The following is a 19,435-nucleotide window of genomic DNA, read 5'->3' as shown; positions in this document are numbered from 1 at the left end:
CACTCAAGCATCCTCAAGCCTCTTCCTTCAAGCTCCATCCTCCATAGCCACACGTGAGACAAGAGAAGAGAAGAGAAGAAGAGATGGTGGAGGGCCTCACCTTCAAGATCTCTCACCCTCACACACTCTCTTCCTCACTCACTCTCACTCCCTTCCTCAAGCACTCACAAGCAAGCAAGCAAGAGAAAATAAGAGAAGAAGAGAAGAAGAAGAGTCCACTTTGCCACACACCAAAGAATGAGCTCTCATTCACTTTTTGAACTTTATATACAAAATGCTCTTTCCCTTGGGTGATCATCCCCTTTTTACATGGTTCCGGCCATGGCCTAGGCCCTTTTTTCCGTTCTTCTCATATCTTCCTAGGTTCCTTCCTACTATCCATCTACCTTTACAATCTGCACGGGTGAGAGCCAGGCGCTCTTTTACAGAGGTTTTGGATGCACCTTTATATTCAAAGGTGCACCTTCTTGCTTTTGGCTTCTTGCAGCTTCCATGGTTGCGTCTTGTACTCCTGGTGGTTGTTCCCATGCTTTTAGATTTCTTCCGAGCCCACTCTCTTGTAGGGCACCTTTTTCTTTTTTTTCTCCTTGCATTTTTCCTCTTGATGCCTTGTTTTTTGCTTCCTTTGCTTTGCAGTAAACACAATTGTTCCACATATCAGTGCATTGTTTCTCATTGCCATCCACCAGCAGTTCCTCATCAATGTTGTGCTACGGCTTCCAATGTTATTGCCGATCATTGTTTGGTTGATCATCGTCATCATGTTCATTGTGTTGCTACTTTTTTTCTTTTGGGGTTTGATGATCCCCAGTGCCATAACTTTATTGAATCGCCACCTTGCCATCCTCATGCTTGATACAAAGGGTTGCCTTGGCATGTACACTTGATTCATAGGCCTTAATTGAATGATGCCGATTTGATTGTTGGGGAGGATTAATATGTCATAACTATACATCTTGCTGGATGCCCCATAGTTTTCAATGGACAACACACACTAGCTCCTAACTGTGCTAAATAATCATGCCAATGACTGTAGGGATTTGTGCTAGACATATCTATTGTTGGTGGTGGTTTGTCTTGGTCAAAGCACGCTATTGATCGTAGATAACATCGCCTTGGTACTCATGGCTTGCAAACCATGGCATAATGATGGTAGTCTTTGCAAATTAATGATCCATATCCACAATTACTGCAAATAATTAGCTAACACCTCCATCAATATCCCATATCCCCCAACCATCTCCTCTTTCTCACTACCTCACACCAATCACCATCTGTCTCTACCCCATCTCTTCTTCCTTCTTTATCATAAATCTCTCATTTTTTCCCCATAACTACTAGCCCTTCAATGCCTCCAATCCACCATGTAATGGTTGTAAGGAGAGGTGTCTACCATAGAGCCATCATGAGGGTGTGGAGCTGCCACACGAGAGAGAGGAGGAGCCACCAAGAGTAATAAGCTAACAATAAGTTGCAATTGTTCATACAGGGTACAAATTAATTGGAACATATCTATCAAACATTAAGATTGAGTGCTTGTCATCATTGATTGATTGGGAGTGGTGCATTAAGGAAAAGATAGGGAAAGAGACTAGGGGGGAGGGCAACATGACACCTTGTCTCTTCTAATGACCACCTTGTTCACAAGAGTGGGAAGAGAAAGGAGGTTAAAAGGGTGGAGAGTGGCTAGTTAATGCATTGGGTTGTTAGACATATTTAATAAGTCAAAAATTCCTTATTTTGATTGTTGATGGTTTTAATTCTTTGCTTCTTCTAATCATTGCTCTTGTGCACAATGCACACACATATGCATGTTCATAGTGCACCTTGCATTGGTGTACCTCAACACGATACACTGTCAATGCACTGGTGCACATGCACAATGCATAATGCACTCATTGCACTCTACTTGATGCATTTCACCTAGTGTGATTGTCACACCCTTGCACACTAATTGCACTCTACCTGTTCCACCACACCTTGTGTAATTGTCACACCTCTACACATTAATCCTCATCGTGTATAATGCATTGCACCATTGCACACTATTCATGTAGTAGGACAAATGCATAGTGCACTGCATTGCACCTAGTGTAATTTTTAGATCCTTGCACACTAATCCTTGTGTGCATAGTGCACTGCACTATTGCACATTGTACATGCATTGGTGTACATGCACAATATGCTAGCCCATGTGCACTACCATAGTGCACTCACTACAATCTAATTGTTGCATTGCACCTAGTGTAATTGTAATACCCTTGCACACTAATCCTCATGCTTGCATAGTGCATTACACATCCACACATCATACATGCATTGGTGCTCATGTATCATGCACCAACCTTTCACAATGCACTAGTGCACTCACTACACTCTACTTACTGCATTGCACCTAGTGTAATTGTCATATCCCTATGTACTAATTCTCACGCAGAGTGCACTGCACTAGCTTACATGTATACGCACACAATGCCTAATATACGTGCACACCATAGTGCGTTGCCCACCCTAGTGCACTATCCCTTGCATTATACCAGGTATCCTAGTGTACTACACAGTGCACTAGCTTTAGCCTTGCACTCTAATTTAACCCCTTAGTATACTAATCTTAGTTCACTATACCTACATGCATTCGTACACTCTATTAGTGTATACCACTATGTATTGGATCTATCTTAGTGTAGTGTCTTAGTACACTATATGTTGAACATAAACCCTAGTGCACAAATACCTACAACCTCCTTGCATACCATTGTGCACATACTTTTACATGTAGGCACATACATTCCATTGTTAGGCTAGCTCCACCACACTGCATAGTGCATTAGTGCATGTGCTTTGTGCACCATCATACACTAATGTACCTTAATGCATTTGCACATGTATGGTACACTTGTGCACTTGTGCAGTCATTGTTGTCCCTTTTTTCTCTCAACTTGATACCCACCTTGCTCTAATCCATGTTAGATCCACCACAAACAACCCTTGTTCATAGAATATGATACATTAACACACCATCGTAGTGCTCATATATTGTGCACTAACCACCACCATAGTGCACTATACTTAGTGTACTACGCCTTTGTATGCCCATCTGCATTGTGCACTAAACTAGTGCACTAGTGCACCTTAGGGCATATGCATTGTGCACTAGTTTAACCTCAATGCACTTCATCTAGGCACTACACATATAGAATGACACCACCTTGCACATAGCCTAGGGCATAGAATAGCATTGCATAAAACCTAGCCATTTAATCTTAGTGTATTAGATAATGCACTCGCTCATGCACTTGCTTAATGTACTTGTACATAGTGGACATGCACAAGTGAACACAATCTAGTATGCGCATGCACTTGTACTTCCATGCACAATCCATCACTAGTTCACTTCCCTAGCATCATCCTAGTACACTCACCATACACTAGACCCCCAATTTTGTACTCTAGCACATTAGCTCTACGTTACAAACCAACCCTAGTGCACTAGCCCCATGCATAGTGCACACACATAGTAGTCATCATTGTGGTACTTAGGAAGTATGTATTAACCACAAAAAGCTCAATGGTGCAACGAAATGAGACTATTATTTGCTGTCATACAAAGATAAATTTTTGGCTATAATCAAGTGCAACTTTATCCAAATGATCCTCCTTAAGACTCCATTCACTACTATATGGGGAATATTTGCCTATATTGTCATGCCATTTGGCTTGACCAATGCATCAACCACTTTTCAATGCCTCATGTACACTATTTTTAAAGATATGTTGAGATAATGACTTGAGGTGTTCATTGAGACCTTTGTATCCACTCTAATTGCAAAAAGTACCTTGAGAAACTTTGATTGGTCCTTGAAAGGTGTTGATGATACCAATTGCTCTTGAATACCTTGAAATGAAAAGTCTAGGTATCATTTTGGACCATGTAGGATATCTAAGAATGAGATGGGGATTGACACTACTAAAATAAAGGTGGTGATGGATCTCCCACTAACCACTAACCACAATGGCATTTATTGTTTTCTTGGACATGTTGGATATTACCGCCGCTTTGTGCTAAATTGTGCTTCAATAGCACGACCATTGTATAAGTTTTGGTTATCTTGGAATGGACGGATGAATGCCAAGCTTTGTATAAAGAACTGAAGGAGACCCTAATGACCACATTGATTTTATGAGCCCCAGATTGGACAATAATATTTATTGTGTATATAGATGCTTCAAGAATTGCAATTGGAACTATGTTGTGCTTTGCCAACTCAGTGAACACAATTAGACTCCCCATGAGTTTTGCTAGAATACAACTCAATGAAGCAGAGATAAACTATTCATCAATGGAAAGAGAAGGATTAGCAATGGCATATTCTATCAAGAAGTTTTGATATTACTCGTTGGCTGACCATCAAGCACTTTTCTATTTGGTGAACAAAACCTGCACTATAGATTGCATTGCTCAATGGCTTCTCCTTCTATTGAAATTTGATTTTTCTATATAGTTTATGCAAGGCGAAGCAATATTTCATTACTAATTATATGTTTTGCATTACCAATGGTGAGGAAGACCTTATACCCCATTGGGTAGACAATATCATTCACATTTTGGAAAATGGCTTGCAAAAGCGACTTATTAAAAAGGTGTGGGTGATCCATCTTGTGGTCAAAATGTGACCCTATTAGATGATCACAAAAGTCAATTATATTGAATAGGGTATAGTCTTATTCAAAGATGCATATGTGAGCATGAAATTGAGGGTGTGATCCCGGAAGCACACAAAGGAATTGATGGAGGATGTCTTGACCAAATGCCATAGTGAGATAGATTTTACACTCCCAATTGTAGTGGCCAACTCTTTTGAAGGACATAGCTTATTTTGTCAAACATTGTGATGAGTGTCAACAAACCAAACTTTTATTCATAAAGGATAAATGGAACTCTTCCTTGTGATCTTTTGCCAATATTTTGAGAAGTGGAAAAAGGACTTCATGGGGCCCATTAGTCCTACTACCCAGTACTTTCAAGCAAGCTACATTAAAGTGGCTACTGTGATTACATGACGAAGTTGTCAAAGGCTAGGGACACATGGAATAATGATGCTAGAACCACTGCAAAATTCCTATTGGAGCAAGTTATCTCACAATTTGGTTGCTCCATTGAGATTGTTAGTAGCAAAACAAGGAATCCATTTTTTAAATGAGGTAATTGAATATCTCCTATTTACATTTGTGGCCCTACATCGAAAGTCTAGCCCTTACTACCCTAAAGTGAATGGCCAAGTAGAAGCAACTAATAAGATCCACATTAGTGTCCAAACCAAGATTGTCTTAGCTTCTTGATTGAAATAGTATTATAAGCTCATGATCGCACTCTTGTCTTATCATATAGCTTATGAGATAGCCATATGTCAAACACTCTTTAGGTTGACCTATGGGTAATGATTTTCTTTTCAAAGCCCTCTATAAAAAATTGATCAACATGATTTAGTGACAAGGTCCTCAACTTGAGAGGTATCTTATTACATGTTATTGTATACTTTCAAATAAATTTCTATTGTTAGCTATACTTTTTCTCTATAGTGTTAGTGTACTCAATCAAAAGCCATAAATAAAAGCTTAAACTTGGAGGTCTCAGGTCCTATCATATTAGTGTCATTAGCAAGATAGGTAACATAGAGTTAGAAACCTTGAATGGGTGAAGTATTGAACACTTTAATGGTAGTTGTATCAAATGCTACTATCCTTTGCGACATTACTTACATAAGCCACCCATGAAGGAGTATGATGTCCCCATGTGATCCATCATGGTAACCGAAAAACTTGCTATGAGAAAAATGGATAGGATTGTATATCCATACAATCCTTCATTGCCTTCACAAACAAACTTTACAAATGATGTAAGCCCATTAAATTGTGGTGGCCTTTAACTTAGTGGATCAGGTGGATAAATGCACCCATCAACCCAAAGATCCACAGTTTTTTCCTTGCATTTATTTCTTGTTGCATCTTTATCTTATTGCATCCCTTTTCACAGTTCTTTTGAACAGTGGTGCATATTCATATTCTAGTTGGAAGTGAATATCTCTCTTTCTCTTAATACATCCTACACCTATGTTCTGTAAATAAAAATGTATGATAATTTTAACTTGGATTAACATTCAAATCACACAATTATATCCCTTTGATTCACTATATTTTTATTATTTTTAACCCAATTGGATCTTGAATCTTTCACTTGATTTTAATCATGATAGAGCCTAGTTAGCCTCTAATCTTAGCTTGGAATCAACCCTAATTAGTCTCTAATCTTATCTTCTATTCTATCCAAAATTCTCTCCTCTCTCTCTCTCTCTCAACAAGAATTGGTCAAGGATGATTAAATATATTTATAAAAAAGATTGGATAATGAAGAACAATAACATCATCTTATCTTCTGCCCAAATTTACTCTCTATCACTCTATCACTCTATCACTTATTTTCTTAGTTCATCTCAAATAGTCAAATACTCTCTCTGTCTCTCTCTCTACATGAATTGTTGCTTAAGGATTAAATAAAAATTGTGAAGAATAATAACATCATAGAGATTAAAAAATAAAAATACATCCATTATCACTTGATTACTTTTAGTATAGACCGTTGAAAAGGAAGATTGCTATAATATAGCATTGAAGAGGGAGATTGCTTGTAGTAGTGTAGAGAGCGTTATAGATAGAGATTATTTGATTTTAGCAAATCGCATCAAAACCACTCCTCTCAATGATGCTTTGAGAAGAATTCGTATGCAAGAAACCATATTCTGGAGGAAAAGATAAGAGTACACAAAATTTGGGATAAAACCAGAGCTTTCAAAGGGAAGGAAAAATGCCTAGAAATGGGCATATACTTGTCCAAAAGAGATAAAAATTTACAAAGAAACTCTTGAGTCAAAAAGGTGTCTTTGGGTAAAAAACAATATTAAAATATGATGTGTACATTGTCAAGCATTTTTGCAAAAACTTAAAACCCCTAGAGAAACTGTAGTTAGGTTTGATTTTTGTTAGTAGTTTAGTTGTTTGCATGATAGTTTGTTTTGTCCTTTTGTAATTGGATTTTCTGTGTTTGTCTGGTGTAGGATTTTTTTTGGTCATTTTTTTTGGTTTGTTGAGTGTGGAAACTTGATAGCCATGGTCGAGTTTGGTAAATTTTTGGACAGGTTGGAAGTTGAAGTTTGCCAATGGTTGCTGGTTGGCAAAATATAGGAGGGCGATGGATATTTCAACGCAACAAGTCTATGGCATATTCCGATTATGATGTAGTCATGAAGGGGTTGGACTATGACATCTTGCTAGGCTAGCCCTAGATGCGCAATGCACGAGTCATAGAGGACTGGGGTAATGGCTTAATCTTCTTAGGCAATAGAACAGAGGCAGTGAGGGTAGAGATTAACACTTGGAAGACAATGCCAGTCGACCTAGATGCCATCTCAGCTATGCTAAAGGGTGATCCCTAGATTAGAAAACCTTACAGGAAGTTGACTAAGTATATCCCTTGCTTAGAACATGAGCGAGATTGGAAGCACATGCTAGCCACTATTGATCTACCATTCTTGAACAAGGAAGAGTATGAGCAGGCTTCTAAGGAAATCAGTAGGCCCAGAGACAAACCTTTAGTACCAATTTGCATGATGGTTGAAAGATCAAACAAACAACCAAACCTTGTCAAATTCCATATCGCTAGTAATAAGCGAGAACTCCTTGAGATCCTAGAGCATTAGACGAACAAGCTAGCACGCAACCTAGCCGCTAACCTTAAACCTCTCCAAGATCTCTTGGATGAACCTAAGTGGCGATGGCCCAAAGTGCACAACATAAACTTGATATACAATTGGACCTTAGTCATTGACAAAAAGGAGGAGCCGTATATTAAGACTTAGGAGATGATGAGTAGTTGAATGAAGATGGCGCTAACATGATGAATACAAGGAGACTATTGTCAGAGATGGATACCATAGAATACGACATCGATGGACGATTGATAGAACAGATACGAGCAGAATCCAAACCAAGAAAGAATAATGTTTTTAGGATTGAGAAAGGAGTCATGTGCATGGATTGCAACCGCACATAGTTGGAGCGCATAGGAGCCATAGATTACGAGCAGACATACTTAGTCCAACCAAGTGCCGCACCATTATTGAGGATGGATTCACACTCTGAGCTGCGACCTCTAGGAGAGACTCCCTCTTCTAGTGAAGAGAAAGAGTTTGATTTTAAGTCGAAAGTAAGCGCAGATAGTGATCTAAAAAAACCTCATCCTCCTAAGAATGGACATACCAAAGGGGACCTATTTGTTCAGCTAAGGCACCAAAGGTTGAAGGAGGAAAGGAGGAAGTAGCCCAAGGAACCATTGGGGTGATGAGCAAAGGAAGCTGCAAGACCTGCCAAAGTGATTCATGAAGTTCAAAAAAGGTGATAGGATAGTGATCTTGATGGGACCAAACGCTAGGGGCAAGCCAGCAAACCAATAGAGGAACCTGCCAATGTCAAGGAGGTCAATTTAGCCAAGGAAGGGGAGATACCCTGGCTTGTCTTTATAGTCGATGAATTGATTGGGAAAGGGGAAGAAAGTCTCATTTCTCTCTTGCAAGAGTATATAAACGTGCTCACTTGGTTCCTCTCGATGAGCTTAAAGGGGTAGATTTGAGTGTAGTGACTCACAACATACCCATGACGCCCGATGCAACACCGATCAAGTAGTGATAGTATCCAATAAATCCAAAGCACACTGACACAGTAGTGAAAGAAGAGATTTATCAGCTGTTGAGAGTAGGATTCATTTACGAGATTGAGCACATGGATTAGGTCTCACCTATAGTGATTGTATTGAAGAAGAACATGAATATTAAAGTGTGTGTCAACTATAAGAAGGTAAATGCTGCTACTACGAAGAGAGACAATTATCCATTGCCATACACTGAGCACATGCTCAAAACAGTGGTTGTCTGGTATAGAAGTCTACACTTTCCTAGACGGTTTCTCGGGATACAATCAGATGCAAGTGCATCCCAACGATAGGCATAAGACTGCATTTGCCATGCTTAAAAAGGAGTTAGAGGTTTTCGTAGATGATTTGTGTGTTCACTCTACATGGAAGGAACACTTAGATAGGCTCCAAGCAGTCTTTGAATGATGTCGGTTATATGATCTCTCACTGAACCCCTTGAAGTGCCAGTTATGGGTAAAGCATGTATGCATCCTAGGACACGTGGTGTCAAAGAAAGACATTGCTACAGACCTCAAAAGTTAGGGTTATTGTCGATCTTCCACCCCCATCCAATTACAAGGGAGTTCAATGCTTCCTAGGCCACAAGATACTATCGGCGCTTTATGCTGAACTATGCATTAATTGCTAGACCTCTATAGGGGTTGCTGATTATATTCAAGTGGACTGAGGAATGCCAATGCACATATGAGGAATTGAAAAAGGCTCTAACCACTGCACCAATTCTACAAGCCCTAGACTGGACCATCACCATCCATGTTTACATCGACACTTTGAAATTTGCTGTGGGAGCCGTGTTGTGCCAACCTGGTGAACACAACCTAGACTATCCAGTGAGCTTTGCTAGTAGACAACTCACGTATATAGAAATGAATTACTCAACAATGGAAAGAGAAGGCTTAGCCATGGTATTTGTTGTAAAGAAATTTTGGCATTATCTTTTGGCCACGCCTTTTACCTTCTTCATTGACCATCATGTATTACTTTATCTTGTTAATAAGCCTTGCGCTACATGATGCATTGCTCGATGGTTACTTCTACTTTCGGAATTTGACCTCTCTATGATAGTATGCAAGGAAAAGTCCTAAATGCACTGATTGATGAGGGAGCTAACTTTAATGTCCTAACTCACGAGCATTGGACCCAAATTGGCAAACCGCAGTTACAACCCACTAATGCCAAACTTAGCCCATTTGGGGGCCGATCGTATGCACTCTTGGAAAAGTGTAAAGTAGCAATCTCTATCGAGTCATCTGAGAGCCTACCAATGATCTTTTATGTGTTGCCAAACACTAAAAATACAGGTACGGAATTGTTATTAGGATGCACATTTAAAAAGCAAGCTCATTGCAATGTCGACTTACGAGTCCTAGTATATTCGCCTCGCCATAGGCAAGGTATGTATATTCACTGCATTAGGGGAGTTTTAAGGTCTCGAAAATGCCCAATAAGCGATCCTAGAGAGAGGAAATATTTAAGAAAAAATATTTTAAAATATTTTTAAAAACTTTTATATTTTGGTAAGTAAATATATCAAAAATTATTAATAAGTCATTGTTGTGATATTCTCGTGGTCACATCAAACCTAGAAATCTAGGCCACCATAAAGGTGACAAAGATTGTTATAATGAAGAACTTACTCATTCTCATTAAAGTGAAAACTAATATTTTCAATTTTGTTCGACATTTGATTACTTCCCTCCATTCTCACTCTCTTCTTTCTTTCCCATCCTTACTAGTTTTTTCTTTGTTTTCCTTCTTGTTCTAATTCACATACTTTTTCAATCCAATCTTCTAATCATGTCCTTAGCTATGGATCAGTCATCCAATGATCTCTATAGCTCTAGTAAAAGACCTCTCTATCATCTTCATATTGAGTTGGATAGTGAGTATGAACAAATAAGGAAGAGAACAAAATCCATTACTATTACAGAGTCTACGAAACATATACTCATGTTTGAAGGAAAGAAGAATCTTGATCTTTGGTTAGATGGCACGCTATATCCCAAAGATTCTAGCAAAACTAGTACTCTGCCTTTCTATAATAGCTCTTCATTGTTGAGGTTCATTAGTGATGGTTATAATGGGTTTCTAGGCTATACACTTAACTTGGTTGCAGAAAAGGATGTCCTCAAATTGGAGAACCATCTTTTATCAAAACATAACAATGAGTTACTACAGAAGCTAGAGGGCTATCAACAGAGAATTCATTTGTTGGAGAAACAAAAGTAAACTATTTTAGGACTTCGAAATCAACAAAAGGCTTTTAGAAATATTGAGAGCCTCAGACAAGGAGGAGGTGGTTGTAGTAAAAGAATCAAAGGAGCAAGGTACATTTTTTTTCACTTTAAAAATATGAAATATGAATTTGTTTATAATTAATTGTATTGATTTGTGATGTTGATTTTGTTTAGGTCTCTTCTTCAACTGAATGCAAGTGAAAGAGATTCTTTGAAAGAATCTCAGTTTTATTATCATCTTCTTCCTTCAATAGTTTCAAAAGATATTTTGGAGAAGGAGAAATTTAAAAAGGCAAAGAAACAATGCTTGGAGTCATTTATAAAGGATCATTCTGTGGATACTGAGGTAGTGCATAAGACACTAGATAGTATTGGTATCCGTCGAGATGCTTATATACAACTTTTTCACCTTTTAAAGTCAAATATGAAGCAAGGACAAGTACGTAATTGCATGCGTCCAAGACCATCTGTGATTAGAACTATTAGACAAAGAGTGAATAACAAAGTAATGGAGATTCTAGGTGAGCCTTTCCATATCAAGGCTAGCTTCAAGGTCAAGAAAAAGGAAGTTGTATTCAATGAATTTAACAATATTTTCCTTGACTTGCCCACCATACAATGCTTAATGATTAGATTCTATGACTTGTCACTAGAAGAGGCATAAGGAGTGGCTAGATTTGTGGCTTAACTTGATGAAAGCGAGATTCTAAAATGTACAAAACTAGAGAGGGTCTCTATTACCCTGATGAATAGAGCACTTTCATCAGATCATTACAATCACTCAATATCATTTAGTGTTCAATCAAAACACAATATCTGGTGGCTAGGAGCATTCAAAGTAGATACAGAGGATTTTGATATATTGTATTGGGTTTTTCATCGAATACCAATACCTGATGTTATTAAGAGACAACAAGCAGGAGAAGAGCTATTTGTTGAAGGATTTGGGAACTATAAGATTGAGTGGCACTTAAATGTATGTACAATGTATCAAAGGGAGCCAACTCTACATCTCCTTGTATATATTGCATGTCCCTAGCCATAGAGTTGAACTCAAGCAATTGGAATAGAGCTCCCTCTAGGCACATGGCTGGTGACTTAAAGGCACTTAAATGTATGTACAATGTATCAAAGGGAGCCAACTCTACATCTCCTTGTCTATATTGCATGTCCCTAGCCATAGAGTTGAGCTCAAGCAATTGGAATAGAGCTCCCTCTAGGCACAACAAGGATCCACAATTTAAGCTAGTCATAGTTATTCATTTAGTGAATGCCATATTTGTATACTTCATGTGTTTTGTAGGATAATTGAAAAGCTTATTCATATTTATATAGGATTTGCATGGAAGCTAAGGCCATTATAAGCTAGAACAGATGCTATAATAAATATTGAAAAAGTCTTATATGCAACAATTGGTTTGCATGGTGGTAATATTGTTATTGAACCAGATCTTCAAAAGTCTAGGGATGGTGATTGTGCCTCCAAAAATCCATCTATTGGTGGAGTGAAGGCTAGAAGGTTCCTAGAATTTCATGGGAGACTTGGTCTATAAGTACTTTTCCTCTGTAAGGTATCTCTCCCTTTTCATATTCCATGATCTGATTAATACAAGAATGTAAGGCTACAGAGCTATCTTAAAAATTCTCTCCCTCAACATCAAGAGTTGTTAGCAATTCCTCTTCATAACCTATAAAATTCTTATCATTTTGACCCCATGCAGCAAGGATTGCCAAGCAATAATCTTCTCTAAGATCAAAAGGGTGTTGAATATAATCTAGCAATATGTATCTCTTTTTATTGATGAGATTATTGGAAAATGTTGGGACACATTCAAGAGGACCTGTTTCAATATCTGCACTCAACTCTATCTCATTTTCTTCCACTTTTGTAATGTTCTCACTTTTAAACAAAGCAGTATCAAATCCCTGCACTAACTGGTTCTAAATACCCTCACGAAACATTTCACTCTTCTCTTCAACTTCTTTATCTTTGCATGCAATATCCTCCATCTTCTTCTATTGTATTGTATTTGAAGAACAACTATCCATATATTGAAGATATACAATAAATCCAGCATCCTTCCATACAAGAAGACATTGATGCTGATTCCAATGAAAAGAGCAATCTGTTTTCCACTTCTTGAATTTTGCATCAATAAGGCTAAACCTTGTTTGCAAAGTTGTTCTAGTAGCATTGGAAGCTTCCATTACATTGCATAATGGACAAATCCCTCAATCTCTAGGCTGTCCACATGTTTATCATAAAACTCCCTAAAATCCTTCAGTTTATCTTCAAGACTCTTCAAGAGCTCTTGCAAATCAAAGGGAACATTGAGCACATCTCTGATGTAAATAAATCTAGATGAATTTCCAATTGCATGAAGAAAATCAAACACCTTTTCATCACATGTATCCTCTAGTTCCTCCTCCTCCATTCCCTCTAAAGAAAACTTTCTTTTAGTCATCTTGATTACTCATAAAATCAAATCCAAAAAACAAAGAATTAAAATTAGGGGCATAATATACAAATCCACATTTGCTCATATCCAAAAGACTAAAGAAAGATTGCTAAATTTTTTAAGTCAAAATCTATAAGGCACTGCTTTTATATTTTGACAAATTTAATGTATTTATTATGTAAGATATTTAGAAATAAAATATGAATGAAACGAATTCGCCCTTTATGCAACAGAGAAAGCATGAAATTCCAAGTCTCATCGATCAAACTTCGTTTTACATTCACGCCTCATGGAACATGAAAACAATGATCCAGACCGCTTTATAGTTCATAAAATCACATTTCACACGTCACTTTGATAAAAAAAACTTGACGAATTCGCGTTTTATACATATGAAAAATTTGAACAAAACAATGCATCAAGAACATCAAAATCCCATCATTTAACATGTGTACGAGACCCATATTGATAGAAAAACAAAGTAAAACCCTTATAGAATTTCTAAGTTTCTAATGTATCTTTCTCCTCTTAAACCAAATAATATCTTCAATGCCTCAAAATTCAGGATTGTAGAGAAAAAATATTAAGAAAAGTGTGATACATGATATTTGCAGTCCTTACTGCTGCTGAGAATAACTGGTTTTTTGTAAGAATATGCTTAGTTTGGCTTGTGATGCTTACAATATAAATAGCTCGTTGAAGACAAGACAAGATATGTGAAAGAAATAGTAACAAAAATTCGACCTTGAGCGTTCATATATATATATATATATATATATATATGCAAATTGTCACCACACGTTTGTTCAAAAAGTACATTGCACTAATTCGGAGGAGCTGTACTTAAAATGAAAAAGAAAATGCTAAGAAGTTAAAAAGTGGAGCCATAAAAGAGCTATCATGCCAAAAAAATTAAGTGACACGTGGCACAACTTCCCAGAAAAAAATGGTATGCAGTCCCACGTGTGAAATTAACTACGCATTACAATAGCCACATGTGCAAACCAACATCCTTATCACGGGGGATTCAGTCATAGTAAAGAAGACATGTCACTTGCATGCAAGGACTTCTAAAAAAACCCCTATTTACAAAGCTTGTAAGACTAATATATCCCCCTATTTAAGCTTATAAGATATATACATTATGAATTTTTATGTATCCCCTTTCTTAAATGTAAGTCTTCATAGACTATATACTAACTTTCTTTTTAAAAGTTGGAATTATCATAAGCAATTGAAAGTATCAAAATGGTCATATCACAAAGTGACTTATGTAGTGGCACTTGGATACCATCGAAGTATGTGTCGCAATGTTTTTGAGTGCCTGTGCCCCCTTACCACATGAGGAGAGAGTATAGGGGAATCGAACCCCTTTATACTTAAAGTGACTACACCAAGCGGACAACAAGCTCTCTTTGGAAGAAGGGGAGTTGAATCTCTCTACCAAAACCATGGGAGAGTGCCAACTCCCCCCCTCCCACACTATGATTAATACAAATCAAGAAAAAAGTTAAACAAAAATTAAAGATTTAATTTTTTTCTATAAGAAAAACTTGGGTTTTACCTCTTACCAAGCACCTTGAAACTCTTGATACTAACATCTAGTTAGTAGTCACAAATTACAGTACACATGAATGAGTGAACTTAGCAAAGAGTAGCAACAACACAAGCATCACATGCATGTGTTTAAAGTACTTCCCTTCATAGATATCCTTGAATGAAATACATGTTGAAGATACCTCCAAAACTGTAATGCTGCAATGCACTTTGCTTCATTACCATAAGATTACCAATACATATACTTTTCTTCACCATCAAAGGATTGCCAATGCAGTCATATGCCTTTTCTATTGCATATTGGTGTGGCTGAGATAGACCCAAAACTAATGGTTATTGCCAAGTATGGTTGCAAGCTTCTTCGTGCACATGAGTGATGGAGAGAGTTTATGACCTTAAAACTCAAATCACACCCAAAATGGTCATAAATGTTTATGACTCTAAAACTCAAATTACACACTAACTAGATGACCACAAAAGTTATTTCATATTTCTTGGTAGCATGTATGATGTATACATAGTAGCTTTCAACCTACAAAGAAAAACAAGATTATTAATTTAATACTAATGCATAAGGAACACACATTTAAACTATTGTAGATTTGTATTTTACTCTATGCGCTTCAAATTACCTTATGTATCTTTTACATAGTTGTTGAAGATCTTATAGTCATTGGGATCAAGTTGATATTTCTTTGATATTGGATCATAGCTCAAATTTTCCAGAGCAATTATAGATTCCAAGGACACTGATTGATTATCAACAAGATCATATGTGTAGCATCTACTTCCTTTGGTTTTTTGATACCATGCTAGATGAATCTCCACATTTGGAGGACGATCTAGAAGATCAAAAGGGCCCCTTGTCTCTTTCATACCATTTCCTAGCTTCATTCTCATACTCATTACTCTTCCAAGGTACCATATGCCTTTCTTGACCCCTTGACTAGTATTTGCAACCTTGACTTTTCTTTTGAGCTTTTGTATTATCTCTAAGTATAATATCTTCAAATAGAACCACACAATCATATCCTATTCCAAGGCAAGTGCTGGTTTGAGGTTTTGAATTCATCTCAAATGAGAAATATACTCCACTTCTTACCCTTGTTAATCTATCCTTTGATAACATTGGATTTACATTCAATTGGCTCACAAGTGTGCTCTTGCACAAAGGCTTTCCATCAACTTCCATAAAAGGTGATATTTGGCTCACCACATTCTCCTCATTGTCAACTATAAAATCCATGACATGGAGAAGCTCACTTTGTGCAATTGTATCCTCTTCATCAACATCCAATATTGTATCCATGATTAGATCTCCAACAAAATCATCCAATTAAACTTCTTCTTCTTCTTCAAGATCGTCATGTGCATTGTTTTCAAGATGCTCTGAGATATCTTTTTCTTCCTATGAGGCAGCCCATGAAGCTTCACCTTCCATACCAAGCTTGCAACACATAACCTTTACTTTTGCTAAACCCTCTCTTAATGCATATATAATTTGCTCATCAGTACTCAAAACCATGTAGTCATTTAAATTTGCAAAAGGAATGCCAAGCATATGGTTCATATCAACCCATATGTTTTCTTGCTTTGAGTGAGCTGCCGAAAAAATTAGATTTGAACCTGCTTGAAACTCTGAAATTCTATTCAATGCTCCTGCACTACTCAACAAGTCACAACCATTATAACACCTCTCATTGCTAACCATTCCACCTACTTTACTAAAGAAATTCTCACAAGCATCAGATTGCGTAGAAGACAAAGGAACGACCAAGTGACTATATCTGTCTCTAAAGATCTTAATGAGAAGAACCACAAAATGACATGACAATTGGAAGTCCATGAAATTTTCTCTACTAATGAAGTTCTGCTTGAGCGTATATACATCATGCTTGGTGATCCACATGCGCCAAATCCTAATAAAACATCATAAATCAACTGATTAATAAGACATAATGGTGCTACCATTAGCAACAACATGAACATACAATATCAATTAATTATTTATATATGTTCAATAGATAACATGAATTTTGTACCTAAAAAAGAAGGATACCATTCCGATAGCTTTCACACACTCATACAAGTTGAGCATAGGAGATAGAAAAATATCAATGTATGCTGCCACAATTGAGAGATACACCTTTGTACCAAGTGTTCACTCTTAACGATGATTGGATCCCATTTGCAAGAGCTCTAAACAATTTTGAACTTTACGTCCAGGTATCCTCTGTGCTAATCTCCAATTTTTTATATCTTTTCTCTCTATATCTCCTTCTTGCAAACCATGATCATCAACCTTGAAACTTTGATATACCAAGGCTACATGATTCAAGGTGACAAGATCATTACCAAGCACTAATCTTTTAGATGCCTTATCTAGAGGATTAATCATCTTCTTTCCATTATGTATATAATCTTGGTCATGTAATCCAATGATGCTTCCATCATCTTCCATAGAAGCTGTGAATGGCCAACTTTTCCAAGGAATTGAGTATCGAACACCTGTAAGAGAGCTATAATATTCAACCATAAGATTTCGTCGCCTTGAGTCTCCATTAGAAGCATGACCAAGTAATGGTCCAATCACATCCTTCACATACATATTCCAATGCAAATTGACTTCTTTCCATTGCTCCTTGATGGACATAGAGTCAAACCTATTACAAGTTAGTTGTATAAGAAGAACTAACTTTGGCAAGCATTCAGCAAGAGGATTTGCAATCATTACTCTTGCATAGTGGGCAATCACATTATGCTCAAATGCATAAAAAATTCTATGATAACCATTTTCACCATCTCCAACAAGTACTACGAAATTTGAAATGCATGTGTGATCTATCTTCTTTCCACAAAAACTAACAAGTTAGCCATCTCTTGCTATCCACCTCACCATCCTCTTGATCATGGTCTCATCTTCAGCAACAATGACAGGTACACTTCCCATGCAAAGCCCATTTTTAACATATGATGCTTATATGTTTTTGCCACATGCTTGAGTACATCCTCTCTCAATTCGGACCTATAACAAAGAGCTTTTCTCATAGCCCTAGATGTAGTTGAAAGATGTGGACCTTGAAGATTCATGGAGAGAAAGTTATGCAATCTTGTACCTCCCCAAATCTTGACAGCTTCAAAGAGATTTTTTGTTGTATCAGAATATTGCTTTCATTGACCCACTCTTCCTATGTTTTGAGAGATGTCGATGAAAAAGTCCCACAAAGATTTCTTCCCCTCAAATAATCCATGCTTATGTGCATTCACAATATTAGTGTAAAACTTCTTTACATCTCCTCGTACCAAGGCTTCAGAAACACTTTCTTGAAGACTCCTCACCTTTACACTCAAAGTAGCAACCTTTGTCCTTGTGAACCATATTTCTTTTTTGAGTCATTGAACCATTATGTTTTTAGTCCTAGCAATTCTCAATATCTTAGAATGAGTCAAGTAATCCAATCTTCTACCACCTCTAGTGTCTCTTAATCCTCTTTCCCCTCTAGAGTGCATGTCTCAATACACACGCATGCAAAAGTCTCTCTCCTTGGGAATGGATGCACATGATGAGCACTGGAGATTGTAGAAGGGAACTCCCTCCAAACTTATCCGCTTGGAATCATTGTGATGAAATGTGCCATTGATCTCAACAAGCTTTGTTCCCAATAAAATCACTGCCTTTGTGCTTGGCTCACAAGTCCAATGCACACCTCCTCTACTATCATCCAAGAAACACTTTACATTGATCATGTGGTTTCCAAACTTATATGATCCTTGCCAAAATCCCCAACAAAGAGTAGCAAGAAAATTCTCCTCTGCACAGTACATAAATTCTATTGTTCTCTTCATAGAACAACGATTATTAAAAGAAAGACAAAAACAAATCCATAATGCCAAAAAATACCAAGACTCGTTAAAGCTGTATACATGAAGGTCTTTGTGGAAACTTAGAACTTGATGCATTGGAAGCATCTACATATCAAACATAGTGAAAACTATTAGTTAGAGTAAAAATTTCATTGTAAAATAAAACAAACACCCTTTTCTTGAATTAAGTACTTGTGGATTGGATTGGTTAAAAAAAACAAATCAGATTTCTTTGATTCTTGTCCAAGTCCATTACTTTACTTGGGCAGCCTACTTTCTTAAGCTCATCACCATCTCCTTTAGTAGTGTCTTTCACATGAAGCTTTGACTTCATGTGCTCTATCATGCACAATCTCAAAGAACCTATCTTTGGGAACAATGGTAGCCACTTATCATCCAATGGACACCTTATGAAAACCTTTAACAAGGTAGTGTAGTCTTTGATAGTTTTAGGAACAAGTTGAAATTCTAGATCATTCTCACTTCGAAAAGAAGAAATCTCAAACATTTCTTCATCTATTTTTTGTTTATTTTGTGTCTTTATCTCCTCCAAT

The 19,435-nt window shown here is 37.2% G+C and overlaps 2 pseudogenes; both read right to left on the bottom strand.

Annotated features, from left to right (window-relative positions):
* Window positions 1-15,650: 15,650 nt before the first annotated feature.
* Window positions 15,651-16,926, bottom strand: LOC148035771 (uncharacterized; annotated as a pseudogene).
* Window positions 16,927-17,184: 258 nt separating this feature from the next.
* Window positions 17,185-18,527, bottom strand: LOC148035770 (uncharacterized; annotated as a pseudogene).
* Window positions 18,528-19,435: the final 908 nt, after the last annotated feature.

The sequence above is a fragment of the Lygodium microphyllum genome, chromosome 5 (genome assembly GCF_053477565.2).
Source record: "Lygodium microphyllum isolate KBCC chromosome 5, Lygodium_microphyllum_v1.1.10, whole genome shotgun sequence".
Classification (NCBI taxonomy): Eukaryota; Viridiplantae; Streptophyta; class Polypodiopsida; order Schizaeales; family Lygodiaceae; genus Lygodium; species Lygodium microphyllum.
The sequence above is the reverse complement of the archived record's forward strand: the minus strand, read 5'-3'. Positions and strand labels throughout refer to the sequence as shown.